This window comes from Scophthalmus maximus, chromosome 18, assembly GCF_022379125.1.
Source record: "Scophthalmus maximus strain ysfricsl-2021 chromosome 18, ASM2237912v1, whole genome shotgun sequence".
Lineage (NCBI taxonomy): Eukaryota > Metazoa > Chordata > Actinopteri > Pleuronectiformes > Scophthalmidae > Scophthalmus > Scophthalmus maximus.
The window spans coordinates 13,658,924-13,674,844 of record NC_061532.1 but is presented as its reverse complement, the minus strand read 5'-3'; the positions used below and the strand labels follow the sequence as shown (position 1 = coordinate 13,674,844).

General features: G+C 47.2%; 1 protein-coding gene across 4 annotated transcripts in view; it reads right to left on the bottom strand.

The window, feature by feature from the left end:
- Positions 1-15,921, bottom strand: part of LOC118290409 (protein eva-1 homolog A) — a 221,191-nt gene that overhangs the window by 51,538 nt on the left and 153,732 nt on the right. The window contains exon 1 of one of the 4 annotated variants that reach the window (XM_035618060.2): positions 8,960-9,171. The exons of the other annotated variants lie outside the window; for them this stretch is intronic. The gene's annotated coding sequence lies outside the window, so the exon portion shown is untranslated. Of the gene's footprint in view, positions 1-8,959; positions 9,172-15,921 lie in introns of those variants that run through there. 4 annotated transcript variants of the gene reach the window in all.

Below are 15,921 nucleotides of genomic sequence, written 5' to 3'. Positions count from 1 at the left end.
GTCTTTGAGGGCTGCCAGTCGGCCCGTCAGTCACTCAGGAGAGCCGGGCCCATCACAAAGCCGCCATTAACATTCCAGCCTGTGAGAAGGGAAACGCAGATAAAGGGAGAGAGCTGATCCCCTGGCCACTGTCATATAACGTCTCCCTGGACTTTATCTGGCCCGTTTATGGGCTGGCTGCAGCAGCGGAGAAGCAAAACCCTTGAATCGCAGAGTCTCCCATTTCTGAACTTTGCTGGAATTGTTGAAAGTCGATAACTAAGTTAATAAAGCTTATCTCCGTCTCTGAACGCACAATGTTCAGAATCGAGGACACTTTTCGTGAAATCGCGTGATAGTTGTCGATCTACTTCTCAACGACTAAAGACAACTCTCAAATCGAGTTCCCCTGGGTAAGTGCTCGGCAAACACATTTACAAAAGGTCAACACGCTCGTGCACACACACACACACACACACACACACACACGCACGCACACACTCGCAAAGTGGACACACTGTGATTCAATTACCTTTATTTGGCTCGTGCTCGCTTGGGAAGAGGAAATAACACAGGAGCGGTGTTCTCCAACTCACCCATTAGCACAAGCACGTACAAGGATACACACAGAACACACACGTTGTACCCTTATCGCCATGGCCACAGCTAAACGGAGGAAGGGAAACAAGAGCCTTTCCCAGTTTTCTAAAAAAGGTCAGCCTCTCTCTAAATGGGAAATAGTTGGTAAACCACCACTGCTCACAGTAACAGGTCTCCACCTGTGGCTGGGTTGTGAAAATGGAGAGCAGGTGTACATGAGGTCCTATTTTAGGTTCATTTAGGGATTATTTGCATGCCACCAGCCAAATTATCAGAATAGTGAACATGAGGCCAACCACAGCAGCTGTTTTTAAGAGCTGCTTCCAGACCCGCACTGAAGTCCGGACACTTCCCTGCAACCTTGTGCGCTATAACGCAAAAGGTTCGCAAATGTGAGCTCATGAGGAATAAGGCAGGGAAATATGCAGAAGATGAGTGAGTGGGTGTTTGTGATGACCGAAAAACAAAAACACCGTGTGCGCACACACGCAGGTCTGCCCTGCCCACCTCATTCCACACAGGGTGAGAGGGAACTTGGCATTCCCCCCCCGGCAGCAAGACCACACACAAACACACAGGCGATGCAAAAAAAACGTCAACACAAACAACGCAGCGCAACAACAATCCCCGCTCCTCGGCTCTCGGAGCCAGGGTGTGTGGCGTCGGTGCAACAGTATCACATCATTGTTAGGGGCTGGTTCTTGGCAAAGCGCCAGTGCCATGAGAGATCCACGAGTTTGTGCACGGCCCTGCAGTTAACCGAGCCTGGGTGAGGGCGGCGTAGCCATGGAGACGGCCGAGGTTGTGAAGGAGGTGAAACGGAGAGGGCTGAACGATAGATGGCTGAATTTCGCACGGGCCACTCGGGGGAGGAGTTTCTCAAGAGAGAGAGAGAAGGGATCCTTGAGCAACAGCGGCCACACCACAAACACACACAGCGACACGCCTTCCTCCGCCCCACAAGGCGAGACCGTGGGTAGAAGGCAAACAGATTAGCTCACACGAACCCTCAGGTGCTTTCAAAAGAATCCATTTCTCCCTTTCGCCATTCCACCCTCCTCCCGCTCTCTCCCCGTCTCTCCCTCTCCTCTCTTCCTCAGGATCGTCACTATTGTTCCCTCCGCGCTACCTGTTGACTGAAGTCTCCTTTCAAGGCCGACAAGTCAGGCTGGGTTAAGGCCACCTGTGTAAACCGCCCGGCCAATGACAGGTGTCCCTCAGAGGCACAAGGCCGAACAATGCTGGAGGAACACCCAGGCGTCTCTCCGCCTCCGCTCTCCTCCCCGTTTCTTTTCATGTGGGGCCAGACTCTTTCCTTAACTAGCTCCCTGCCCTTTCCCCTGACAAAAGCCCCGCGCTATTATGTCTGCCGGCTTGTTTATTCGGTCATTAAAAGACAGGAAGGTTGCGGCCGCGATGCTGTTCGTGCACAAACAGGTCGCTCTTGTCGTGAACTGGAATGAAAGGCCTGCGAGACCCACTCGACCTCTGCACAAGCAGCATAGGGATTTGTCATGAACGAAGACGCGGGCAACCGCACTTGCCCTTTTGATTGCATCGCCCGGCGCAGATGGGATTTTGTCACATGGCGCAAATTTGCCGGTCGGCGGCCGAGAAGGTCCACGTTTCGGCTACAATCGCAATCTCTCGGACAACTGCGACGCTGGAAAATCAGGGGGGGGCGCTTGCTCCTCATTCGTGGCCACGTGATGACCCCTCAGGTCTGACCCGGCGATGGAGAGGGTCAGGAGATTAGCGATGGGCCGCTGTGTTGTGTCAACAAGACACTGAATGAGATCCTGTTGGAGGAGGATTTCCTCTCTGGGCTACGCTGATCAGTCACAACCTGGCGTAGGTCGCATACCAGTGTGAACTCGTCGAGAGTTTGGGTAAATAAACTTAAAAATGTTCATTTATTACTAGATTCAGAGGAAAACCGTCTTACAGTCTTACCCGTCTCTCCTTTCAGGTCAGACTGAGACTCGTACCCATTCTCCTCACGGTCCACCAGGCTGAGGGGTTCAGTGTCCGTGAAGAATGAGTATGACAGGTATTTCTGACATGAACTGAGGGCAGGTGGGAGGAGGCGGGAGGGAGGGAGGGAGGGAGGGAGGGCGGTTTGACTCCAGAGGCACTTCAGGTGGATAGCCTGTCTGTTGTTCACGTTCAGGGCTTTCCCCTGCCTTTTGAAAGACGCCGCCTCCTCCGATTGGCCGGGGCTGGAGCACGAACAATGCACTGCAGCATGAAGCATTACTGCCGACGTGTTTTAATATTGCAGACTTAATGCTGATTATTTTTCAGCTGCTTATAGGCCTTTAACTCACTTTTATGTTGCTCACGAAGTAATGTTTGTCGAGCCTCTCGCATTGGGCAATAATATTGCAGAATATTACGATTAAGATTATAGCTTAGCTTAATGCTGCAAAGTGCCGGTTCATACTTTAGTTTGGAGATAATCAACACACTGTAAACTCTTTAAAAAGGATCATGCCTGTATAATAAAGATATATCTGTAACAACACTTCAAAATGCATTCTGTAGAAACTCACCAAGAGGCCTTTGAAAGCTACCAAATCAAAGGCTGCTTTGCGTTTTATCTTGGTACATTAGGTATATAAGCATTTACGGCTTCATGACTTTATTGCTGTTATTTTAAGCTAATTATAGCCATCAAACCATCAAATGTTCAAAGATGCAGAGCAGCGGGCCTGCTGCCAGGGAAGGAATTCCCCTTTAAGCGGTGATTACTGGGAAAAGCGGAGGTTACCCCTCAAAAAGACGCAGGCCGCGCTCTGGCAGCACTCGAGAGAAGGCCGGCGGAGATGAGGAAGGGAGGACTGGGACGAGGAAAAGCAGAGACGAAGATGAGTGATGGAGAAGGGAAGCGGTAGATAAGGACCTAGTGACACCTAGATAGATTAACGTTCTGAAAAAAATCTTGCGAGGGTGATGGCTTTAAGTGGATGAGAGGGAAAAACTCTGTTAAGGAGAGGGATCTTTAAAAAGCAGAGCCACCGCTCACAGGATGCGGCGGCAGAGGCCCAAAGGCCGGAGCGCGGTGGCTTTAGGGCCCCGTTGTAATTACTTTTCTCCACAAACCACGGAGGCGGCACAAGGGCCCCGGAGCACGGCATGGCATACGGATCAAACGACCGCCGCATCTAAATCGTACGCGGTCAAGAGCTCTGCCTTCACCTTGGGCTGAACGCGTGATATGTGAGCGGCACGGGACAGATTGATGAGGTGTGCCAACAACAAATGAGACGGAAATAAAAAAAAGAGCAAAAGTTCACATGGACGCCACAGAGGAGACGCGCTCCTGCACAAAGGACGTGATGTCAAAGGGAGAGCTGAGGGCAAACATCCTAAATAATGTATTCACTGTGAAACCCGGGAAGATTTGGGGCTCAAAAAATAATAATTGCATTCCTAAAATACACTGCATTCCTCTGCTTACAATACATTAGTCTTGCTACTATAGTCACGTTTTGGATTGGCCTACTTTCTTGCTAATTGCACTATGGGGCAGAAAAGGAGCACAGAGATATTTTTTGTTAAAGCAGTTAAATTTGACACAAGTCAGAGAGGGGATTACCTTTTGAACTACTCAAACACAGTGAGTGAGCAGCTCGACGAAAGATCTTTCGAGTGCTTAAGTTCACGTTGAGTGAACGCACCGAACATTTTGTGCACGAATCCGAGGGGAACGTGCAGCAGCTTGCCATTTTGGTACAGAACTTATAGCAGATATTTGGTGTGTTGTTGTGATCTAAAGATTTTGAGGAGCCATCATTGGACTGAAAAACCTGCCTCCATTAACAGATTCTGAAGAAAAACATTTTTCTTTTTCAGTTATAGTTAATTCAAATGAGATACATTTGAGGGCGTTTGTGTTTTTTGTCTGTGCTTTTCTCACTGATTTGACGCAGGCAGGGCTCAGGGGGTCAAAGGTGATCACAGACTCTGTAAAGCCAATCAGGATAAAGCAACATTGGCGATGACACAACGTGAAGTCGCCGAATCAACTCAAAATCTGATCAAACCACAACCACGTTCTGATTATGGACATAAGCTGAATGTTTAACTCTATAATAAAGTAATATTATGTAATTCTTGGACTTAAGCCGTGAATGGTCAAAGTTTTGATTTCCAAACTAACTTTTGAGAGGATTCAACCTTTTCCACTGTATATTAAATGCTGTACGGTAGTGAAAACATACACACAATTTGAATATCAATACATGTATTTTCCTGTATATTTGAACAAATGTGAACAAACAAATACCTACTATCAAAACGGTCTTTAATGTTTTTGGGTCAGTGGTGAAAATGTTGGCAAAGTGGGTGGGAGAACCCGGGGCACGTTTGTATTGACAGCAGTCAGCGGCGGCACGTGACGGCTGCTGAACCGAGCGAGGCGTCAGGGAAATACTTACCGCACATGTTAACAGACGCATACTGTACACACACCTACTGAATGGGTGTGGGTGTCAGCTGAGGGGGCTTACTCACATGAGGTTGGTCCCCTGGATTTAACCCCGGCACTGGTTTTGCTCTTATGACTCCCCACTAAAACCCACAGAGGACCAGGACCTTAAAAAACATAAACTTCAAATCCCCTTTTTCCAGAGTCTCCACCTCTTCCCCCGCAGGAGATAAACCCAGCATGTGCCTCACACCCCGCAGTCAGACTTCACTTAAGACTGATCAAACAACGGCTAATGAAATCGGGAGGAGTGTGGAGGGGGGGGGGGGGGGGGGGGGGGGGGGATGTCTGAGAGAGAAGATCAGAGTATATAGAGTGACTTAAAAAGATAATGCTCAGAGTAGGAGAAGGATGGGAGGCTCTGTGTTTAATTCACGTTAAGATTTGGCCAATTGATGCACGAAAATGTTGTGGTTTGGAAACCAGACGCAAAATATGAGTGTGTGTGCCAACATGTTTATCCCCGTACTTTTAAAATAACCACGAGAGCTTTCCTCACGGTTGTGAACCAATATCCTCGGGTGATGTTCTTCCTGATTTGAATGGCAGAGCTGCCGACTTATCCCCCCCCCCGACAGACAGAGACCTGAGCCTGAGCAGCTGAAGACATTAATACCGGAGACACAAACACAAACACTCTGCTTGCCCGGCCGGTCCTTTCCTCCTCGCCGAGATGGCTTATCTTTCCAACACCTACACACACACACACACACACACACACACACACACACACACACACAGACACACACATATATATATAAACAGACGCAAACACACTTGCAAATGGCACATGAACTTCAGCGTGCTCGACGTGGACAGCAAACTTCTGCAGCCAGCCCAGCCCCCCGCTTTCCTGAACACAGCTCATTTATTTGTTCACACCATGACGCATGTGTCTGATAGCAACAGTCGCCAAGGGTCTTAAAAGTCTGTGTGTGTGTGTGTGTGTGTGTGTGTGTGTGTGAGAGAGAGATGGTTTAAAAAAAGGTTGAAACCTGTTTTCCATAAACCGACACGTGAGGGGGTAGATATTTGTGAGGATACCACTGTTATGGCTCAATAAGGGGGTGACAAATTAAAAGCAACATAGTGTTTTAGTAAAGTGCTGGTCTAATCCAAGGCAAAGTTTGACATACTGCGAAACCAACAAGTTGCTCAAAAATGATCCTATACTCTACTTCCAAAAAGAAAGAAATAACTCTTGTTTCTTATCATCGATGATTGATGGTGATGGATTGTAACCTCATGTGGAGGTGTACATCCAGCTTCTGTGTAAAAGTTAAATCTTTACTTAAGTCATCTTCCCTAAGAGTGTGAATTTTGATATGATGCAAAATGGGCAAGACAAAGGGGGTTAAATAGAAAGAACTGGAGTGACATCACATGCCCAGTCTCAGACACATCAGGAGGTAATGAGGAATTCATCCTCTGCAGGAGAACATGAACACAACGGCTCTTCTCGCTCGTTCACGTAACCAAAGAGGGAAAAAACCCCCCACAATAAACGGTGTAGCTTAAAAAGAAAACCCCCCCGCAAGAGAAGCTTAGGCTGACAGTCAAAGGCCAACTCGGTCATGTTAGCAACAAGGCTGGGGTTTATATTTCAGCTTATCCCTGTTGGATAACACCTTCAATGAGAGGACGTCCACCTGTGGGTCTGTTGTCTAAGCGCATCCTGAGGGGGGGGTGACAGGGTGGAATTCATCTGCCGGCTCGGAGATGGCCTCACGGCTGGACGGCGACCGCTAAGTCTCCCATAGGGAGTCCCCGGAAAACATAAACACTGCCCTTACCCGAGCCCTCCCGTGACCTCTGGTAAGCACGTGCCTCTCCTGGCGACCTCTGGGGGTCAAAGGCCACTGGGCGAGGACGCTTTTACTCCCGAGTCTCTGAGCATGGGTCTCTTGTGTGTTTCTCATCAGTGTAGGGATGGTGAGATGAGGCTGTAGGGGGGGTGAAGGTCGACGGAGTGACAGCGGAGAGGTTGCCGGGGGAAACACCCTCCCTGCTGTGTGCGTGCGTGTCCAGACGCCCACAGGCAGCCAAACGGAGAAAGTGCGTGACAGAAAGAAAAAAAAAGACAGAGAGATGGAGAGAAAGAGCAAGAGGAGGAGAGATCTATCATTTTAATGGTCGCTTTTATGGCCTGGGAGAGTTGGGGAGGAAGCCAGACTGGACCATCACCGAGCACAGACCAGAGCATTAAAGTCGCAAAGTGAGCGACAGATGTGTCCTTCTCCGCCTCCAGCAGACTGGACCGCAGTGACTGTCGGCTGCAGCAGCGGTAGCCCCGGGCTTCAGAGAAGTGTGCTTCTGAATGAGGGGCTCAGTTTTCTCTCTGCTGTCGTGTAGGTCCGTCGGGAACATACGTCGAGGAACTGGCCATTTATGACGAATGGTTGGAGAGTGAGCCAGTGATGGCAGGGAGCTCCTGTCTGACTCTTAATTCTGCTGGAGGACTAATGACATTAAATCGTACGAGACCATTAATCAGGCACAAATGGCGAAAATAGTGTTGGTGTGAGCAAAGTTATACTGAGAAAAGCACAGTGGCCCCCGAGAGGCTCAACACACAGCGACTTTAGAAAGCACGTGCCAACAGACAAAAACGCAAGCAAATTGAGAAAACGCCTTCATCAATTTGACAACACATGCACCGACTGCAAGTACAACACAACCAAAGAAGCACTGCCAATACACGCATAATCAAATGTACTGCAGACAAATATGTCCATGCAAATACACATGGTAGGATTTTCAGCTTTGATCGGACAAAACAAGACGATTGAAGATGTCGCCTCAGAGTTGTTGTCTGATGAGACATAAAGATCTTAAGAATATATCAATTAACTGTTTAAAACTGCTCAATGTGTGTCTGTTTTCGGCAAACTTTTAGACCCGTGACTTTTTTCTAATGTTGCTCACCGTCCGAAAACAGCTGAACACCTACTCAAAATGCCCCGTCCAAGCCCTTGAAAGTGATCAAATTGTCCCATTAACATTGTCTTTGCAAATAATAAAATTAAACCTTCACTTCCTGGACACTCAAAATAACACTAATAACTTAAACCCTTTCGTTACACCCTGGCTGCTTCCTCGCAACCTGCTCCATCACTTTCTGTACATCATCGAAGGTGCAAGCATGAACTGTGAAGAAGAAGAAGAAGAAGAAGAAGAAGAAGAAGAAGAAGAAGAAAATAAAGATCTAGTTTATTTTTTGGTGTGTGTAAAAGATGGGAGTGGGTGGGCAGTGAACGGCTGAGCTTTTTTAAAGGGGGAATTAACAAGCTTATCTTGGGGGGGGGGGGGGTCGCTCTGTGAAAACAAGCAAGAGAACAAGCTGAGGGATGAGAAGCCATCTGCAGCATGTCCAATGGGACTCAACACCCCCCTTCCATGTATCACAACACACCCAGAGAGGTGTGCAGGAACTGACTGGACTAACTGTAAGTAACTGGGGGTCTCCTTGGGAAGAAGGTCCTTTTTGTCTTCACGTTAAATGTACAGGCCTCGAGTTTTACACTTGTCTTTGTATAATTTCCTCTTGTGGACTTGTAATTACTGTAGCATTTTCCTGTAAGCTTTTCATTGCCATGGGGCCTCAGTACAATTTCCAGAATATATCAGAGTGAGCCCATGTGAGAATACAGCAGGAAGATTCGCGGCGAGGGAGTGGGCGCAACACCTGAACGCTCCGCGAATGTTCCTACAGTTGTGAACGCGTCTTCTGCGTTATTCGTCATCATGTGAGCGGCAAACAATGTCCTGACAGTTTCAAGGAGTTCACGTCTGAAAACTGCCCGTCTGAGCCCGAACCTGTCGTATGCGACGGAAAATGCGTCATGTTATATAAAAATTCCTCATAACATTTGATCAGTTTATGCAACTTACGGTTTGTTTTGGTGGGAAGCTAAAACACTTGCGCCGTTCCACACAGGGCTTCCGTTCGATCGTGGCCCTTTAAGAAGATTTGTCGTGCGGCCTGGAACTTCAGTGTCTTTGCGGAGACTTTGGACGTCCATGATGATAAATCCAACATTGAGTGACTTTAGTGATCATTTTTATCCCGTTTTTCAAGACGTAAAAAGGCTTCTGTTGTTGTTAGCGGACTTCTAGCCGTCCGTTTTAGATTCACTTTATTCAAACTTGTACCAATCAGACGCCGTGTTGTCGACTCGGGGGGAAAACAAAGATTTTACACTGAAAACAGGACCTCTCACTCCTCCTGTTTATTCCTACTACTACTACTACTACTACTACTACTACTACTACTACTGACACTCCTCTGTCACTGCAGACAGGAACTGCTTTGCAGAATGGAACAAGTGACTTTTTGGGTTGAAAAAAAGTCACTTGTTTGTAGAAAAATGTACATAACTTTTGATTTGCATTAGTAATGCATGAATGCAGAATGTTTTGGATTGTTTTCCCTCAAAGCCAAGGCTTCAAAGAGCAGATTTCAAGAGGGAAAAATCTTCATCATTGTTGTTTGGTGTGTCATTATAATGAATGTCGGTGAGATTCAATTTCCGTTCTGTTTTTTCTTTTGTCTTTATGGTCATATAACTATTTAAACATTCATGTGATATCACTGTAGCATACATATTCTGGTAGCCTAGGTTGTCCTGAAAAAATAGATGTATATAACTGACAACCATTATTACACAAGGTGACGCGGCGGACCAAAAATAGGAAAAAATGGCTTAGAGTTCAGAGGGTTAACTTAATTTAATTTGACAGCATATCTTTGATTTATCTCAATTCCTTTTTTCCGAATTGTTTGCCAGTCAATATCATTCACTATCACAGTTTTCTCAGTTTTCATAAATGCTTCTGGGAGAAAAGCTCACGGGCAGACCGTTATCTTCTACCTATATTGAAGGTGTCTTGCTGTATAGCTGTGCACCAACATGCAAGGTGAGGCTATAAGAACGAATCTTCATGAAACTTTACTTATAGCCTACTGCAATTCTGAGAACACCGACTGTAGCTCCAACATCTAACCACAAGTTCAAATCTTGTTACCATTTTTTTTTTTACCATCTCATCTACATTATAGGTCTTATCGTGCAGCCATATGAAGACACTGTTAAGAGGACGCGACGTGAATGGAACAAGTGCAGTCCAAGTTTGCCTGGGAAAAAAAACAAAAACAATCGTTGCATGCACAGGGGAAATCTCTGCCCCCCCCCATCGCCCTCTCTTGCTCCTTCCCCCCCTTACCTGAGCGAGCCAGAGGGGCCAGTAAGCAACAGATTAGCAGTGCTTTGGGGAGCAGGCTGCTGTAGCGTGCTGTAATGCAGACTGTCAGTCCGTCACAGTTGGGGGGCTACACAATGCCTCCTTGTTCAGACTGGCCCTTCGGCGCCCCACCTCTCTACCTCTCCATCTCGCTCTCTCTCCCTCTCTCTCTCTCTCTCTCTCTCTCTCTCTTTCTATCCCTCTGGTGGTTCAATCAAACCAATAAAAAAAACTAAATGGCATCCAAAATGGGCTTTCTTTCCCTGTGCACTGAAGAAAAAACCTGAGGTGGAGACGGAAGAGGGTATTGAGGGATGGAGAATAAAAAGGGAAGGCGGACACGTGGACTCCAAAAAAAGCACACATAAATCAGCTCCCAGGAAGAGGAAGAGGAAGAAAAGAAAGAGAGAGAGAGAGACAGGAGGGAGGAGGAGTGGCATCAAAGCATGGCTGACATTCTTCGAGATGCAAGGGCAGAAGAAGGGTTGTTTTTTTTGGAGGTACGGTTGCGGCGTGTTGCGTTGTGGGGGGTTCATAATTCAAGTGGGGTGGACGTGTGGGGATAATTGTCAGCGCACACGCCCACCAAGGTCTCCTTCTCCACACTCGTTTTCTATACAGCTCTGTCTCTCTACTGCTCAGGGTCCTCCCTTTAACTGGATGGCGTAAGCCGCCGTACCTGCAGCAGCAGGCATCGCCACTTATCTGATTCCTCCCCGCTCGCAAAAGAAAACACAACCTTCAGCCGGAGAATATACTGTGGGGTTTGTGTTTTAAGACGAGACAAACCAGAACGCATTCTTAATTAATTTGCCTCGCTGTTGCCAAAACAGAGAAGGCGGAGATGAGAGCGTCGCTCGCTGACTGCAGCTGCGCGGAGCGACGGCGGGGGTGTCACTGAAGAATCCTTTTTTTTCACACGTTTCGCCGTGTTTTCTTTGGAGTTCCTCCCACCCTCCCCCCCACGCAAGAGAGGGCAAGTGCAAACACACACCTGCAATGTCTACATATACGTCTTTGCACATAAACGGGTGAGGAATTAGGCCCCCGTCTTCCCTCCCCAATAACAGTTATTATACTACAAAACCGTCCAGCCCCAACGTCTGAACGGGTGATTTGGATGGTTTTTTAGGGATTGGCAGAATTGCAGTATATTGAAAAAATAATGATTATCGCATTACGGGCCGACGGGTTGAGCAGTTTTCTGCCGATTATGAGATTTGATTGAGACGTCCAGCCCATCTCAGCTGTATAGTTACACCTCCGCTTCTCAGCCTATGTGGGCAATTTTTAAAATGCAGCCTGGGTTTAATTTCTGAGCTTCACCCCAGAAACTGCCATGAGACAGACACCGTTTGAAAAGGTGACACCCACTCTCACTTGAATTACAGTGATTTATAGCAACCGATGTATCAACCTCAGTCGCCGCACTGATAACACGGCATCACTGCAGGTAAAGCGCTGAGGCTCTGAAGGCGCATGCCCACCTGTGGTCCGGCTCATTTAACTCGAACCATGGGAAAATTCGTTTCCTTATTTTTGTTCTGGAGACGTTGTGGTCACACGGATTTCTGAGATGTAAACACTAAGTTACACGGTTGTTGACTGTCATCCAGCATCATCATGGTTATCGCTATATGAACCCATAAAGGGAAAATCCAAAGAGCTCACAAAGAAATAACTGACAGTGAGCATTATTATTAGACACAATGACAAACAGGTAGAAATGTGCGAGGGCGGGTAAAGGTCTGTGGCTACAATAAACACTTTTTCCATTTGCAATTGACGCAGGTGGCAACTTGAACATTGGACACTGATCCATTTCAAATGATATCAGATTTCACAGACGAGATCATTTTTTGCTGTAATCTTTCTATAATGGCGTCTGTTTCGGATTCAAAAGTCACACTCTGTTTGCACAGAAAGAGGATGAAAGCTCAGTTGGACAGCACAGAACATTTATAGATAACCTATTGGGGGAAAAAAATCGTAAAAAGACAAAACCTTCGCCGATTGCGAAACATTCTCCCTGTGACTCATTACTGACATACCGCGGGTTAATTTGTAGTATTGCCCCCAACAGCAGCCGAATCGTTTAATAAGCATTACCTCACTCAGGATGTGCCGTCTCCCCACACGTATTTTGGCAACGAGACAAAAGCTGAATTTGATTGGTGCACGTGGATGTGGCTTATTATATGCCAGGACTTGACTCGGTTGACACAAAACTACGTCGACCTCTACTTTGAACAGGTATTCACAATAATCACAGCAACGCTTTTTGCCCTCAATGGTTTGTCCTTTATTATTTGGGAATTTCCATCAGCGCATTGTGGTTCTAGAAACTTGATTCATAGTTGAAAAGCTAAAGTTGCATATTAATCTCAATGACTCACTTTTATTTTCTATCACCCCTGCAGCGAAGTTATGACTATAAAGCTTCCCGGTTTATTGCATTGTTATGTGGGATCATTTTATTTTCTCACGCGGCAGGGAAGCGTCGTTTCCTGTTGTAAACACCCATCTCTCATCGCCAGCATCACTTGGTTGCTCCCAAACAAGATGTCAAGCTCTGCTTTATGTGTGTGCATGTTTGTTTATGTACTTATTGTATCCAGGTGGAGAGACTTACACAGCAGTCTTTCATCGCTATGATGTTGTGCCAGGCCAGACTTCCACCTTAAATTACACACACGCGGACACACACACACACACACACACACACACACACACACACGCGCACTGTGCCACAAAATGCAAACAGGAGGCACGCACAACCAGAAGTGATCTACATTACATCTCTGCGCTCTTGAGTTTCACATTCGCCTCTCTGTCTGTCTTCGATTCCCCGGCGTCTTGTTAGTACCGAACCTTTAAGCACAGGATTTACACCGTGATATGTGAGCAGCGTTACTCACCTATCAATGCTACATGCCACTGAACACAGACACACACACACACACACCCTGATGGTTGGATATGATGTTTTAAGTGTCGGCAATAAATTTCTTGGCATGCATACTAAAAGTGCATACTTTTCTGTAACGTGAAGCCCAAACCCCTGGTCTGTTACGTCCAGGTTTGAATGACCTTCTGTATGTTGGTTTCTGATGACTCTATCAATAAACAAGATATAGTATAAGATAATTTAAAGCATTTAGGTTGTTGCAGATAGTTAACTTTTTTTTTTCCAGGTGAAATTTATGAAAGCAAAGCCCCAAAGGGATGTGAGAGGATTTGGTTTCCATGAGCGGATCCGGAAACACATTCGGATCAGACCAAATGCCATCAAACCGCAACAGCGTCCTCCTGCAGCCCGTCTCCTCTCAGCACTCAGGTGGATTTAAATCCAGAGGGGATTCTAGTTTAAATATAAACTCCAGTGCAGTGAACTCCCTCCTCCTTGACACCCAACAGCTCTTTATGTTTGATAGCATCAAGCGACGGATCAAAATCATAGAAACTATTCTTTAAACACAAGCAGCCCCCCCCCCCCCCCCCCCCCCCCCTATTCCCTTCCAGAGAAAAGCAGCCTTATGCCAGGCCAAGCCGCATGCCGACAGCGCAGTAGACAAAACAAGCGGGAGGCAGGATTTGTTTAGACAGAGCTCACCTGGCGCTCACGCAGACACTGAAACAGTGATCAGGCAAGCCCGAGGGAGGAGTAGCGGCCGCAAGGAGGTGGGGAGGAGAAGCGGTGGTGGTGGTGGTGAGGAGAGAGGCCGGGCAGCAGATGAGTGGGGGAAGGGAACGGGGTCGTGAGGACGGAGCATGGGGCTCAGCATGCTATACCCTTGTCCAGGGCCACTCACAGAAAATCAGAGCGGATTACGACTTCGGGGGCCCCGAGTAGCGCCCGGTGATCGGCGGAGGGGTGTGTTCCTCAGTATGTAAGCGCGGGGGTAGGCGGTCAGAGGCAGCCTGATCCCGGACTTGCACACAGGGTGATAGCGGAGATTTGTGTGTCTGTGCACGTGTGGGGTGCAGTGTCATGCACTATGGCACAGAGGGCTTGCCATAGTGAAGCAATCAGCTGATCTGGGCCAGAGGAGGCATCCAGCTCCCCGGTCATTTTACATCACCAACTATTTCATTTCAATCGGCGGATTACCTTGTGCCATTAACCGATGAATGATTCAAAAAAGCTCCAAAATTAATCTAGAAAATCAAATATTTTCTTTTCACGTTTATTTTGTTTGTTGTCCTGCCGCAACGTTATCCAAACATCTCCTGCTCTTTGAGGAATTAAAATGCATGAAATCCTGTTGACTTTCTTTCCACCCCTTTCCCCGACATGTGTTCACGAGGTTCGACAGCGGGGAACAAAGGCCGCGATGGATGATAACTCCCCCCTAACCACACACTCGCCGTTACTATGGGTTGACCTCAGTTGACCCCCATGCCCCTCAACAGCCTCACATCCCATTCAACTGGGGGTTCAATAAGGTTTTGCCTACAGGGTTTTATGACAGAAGGAGAGAATAAACGCTGCTTCGCTGTAGCCCTTTGGCAAGCGACAAGAGTTTGCCTGGCAACAACTGATAAACAGTGCAGTGCTGGTTCTAAAATAATCCACAGTTAGAAAGAAATATAGCGTCCGTGCTTTGTTTGAGGCGCTTACAGATGAAGTGAGTAACTCTGCAGAAAGTGCAACATTCATCACTTCCCCTTCCCTTCAAACCCATGCGTTAGTTAAACTAAATAATCTGTTCTTTGTCATATGATATTACAGCCCGTGCTTATGTGACACTCATGTATCAGTTGCTTAGTTTACTATCACAGGACATATAGACAGATAGGTACAATATTTGGCACTTTTGCTCATCAAACAACAGCAGCTTTTTCTGCCAATACGCTTGTCGGCTAATCTCTAAACTTCATTTTGGCGTTCAATAAGAATCGGATTATGTGCAGTGCACGTGCCGCAGGATGGTCCACATTTGAACAAGAAGTGAGGAGGCTTGACTTTCTGTCCCTGGTAATGGATGGACTGGGCTGGCTGGGTCCGTTTTGAGTGACCAGTCGTCTGTTGAAAGAACAGTTACGTTACAAACGGCGCTCCTCGTCACGAAAATTACATCCCGACCCTTTTTTTCTCCACGGTTTGACTTTCACATATGACAAAAACGCAGCCGGAGATTGTCCAGACGCGTTCGCGGCATCGGGGAATTTTCCGGAACATTCTGTGGCGTCTGGGGAAGAGCAGCGGGAGGCGGCACACGACGACGACGTCGCTGTGGAAGGCTGTGTTTTTGTTTACAGTCATCCACACGCCGGATCGCTCTCTGCGGAATCTCCTGCCGATTTCCCCACTGGATTCTCACATGGGCTCATTGAGGAAAAAGTAAAGGAAAATGTCTGCAGCCACATTTGCGTTTCCCACATACAGCCCCTCCGGAAAAGTTCAGGAGAGCGTCGGGACTTCCGCGCATGTCCGGGAGCAGCTGTACAGTAAGTACACCTGTGCACAAGCATGGAGAATATGAGATGAAACGATTGTGCATTGAGTTCCAAGACTTTCCAGGAAAAGTAAAGTGACAAAAATCCACAACAAGGTATCAATAACTTGTCGGATAAAGAGCATTAATTAGCTTCCTGCTACCTCTGTTGGC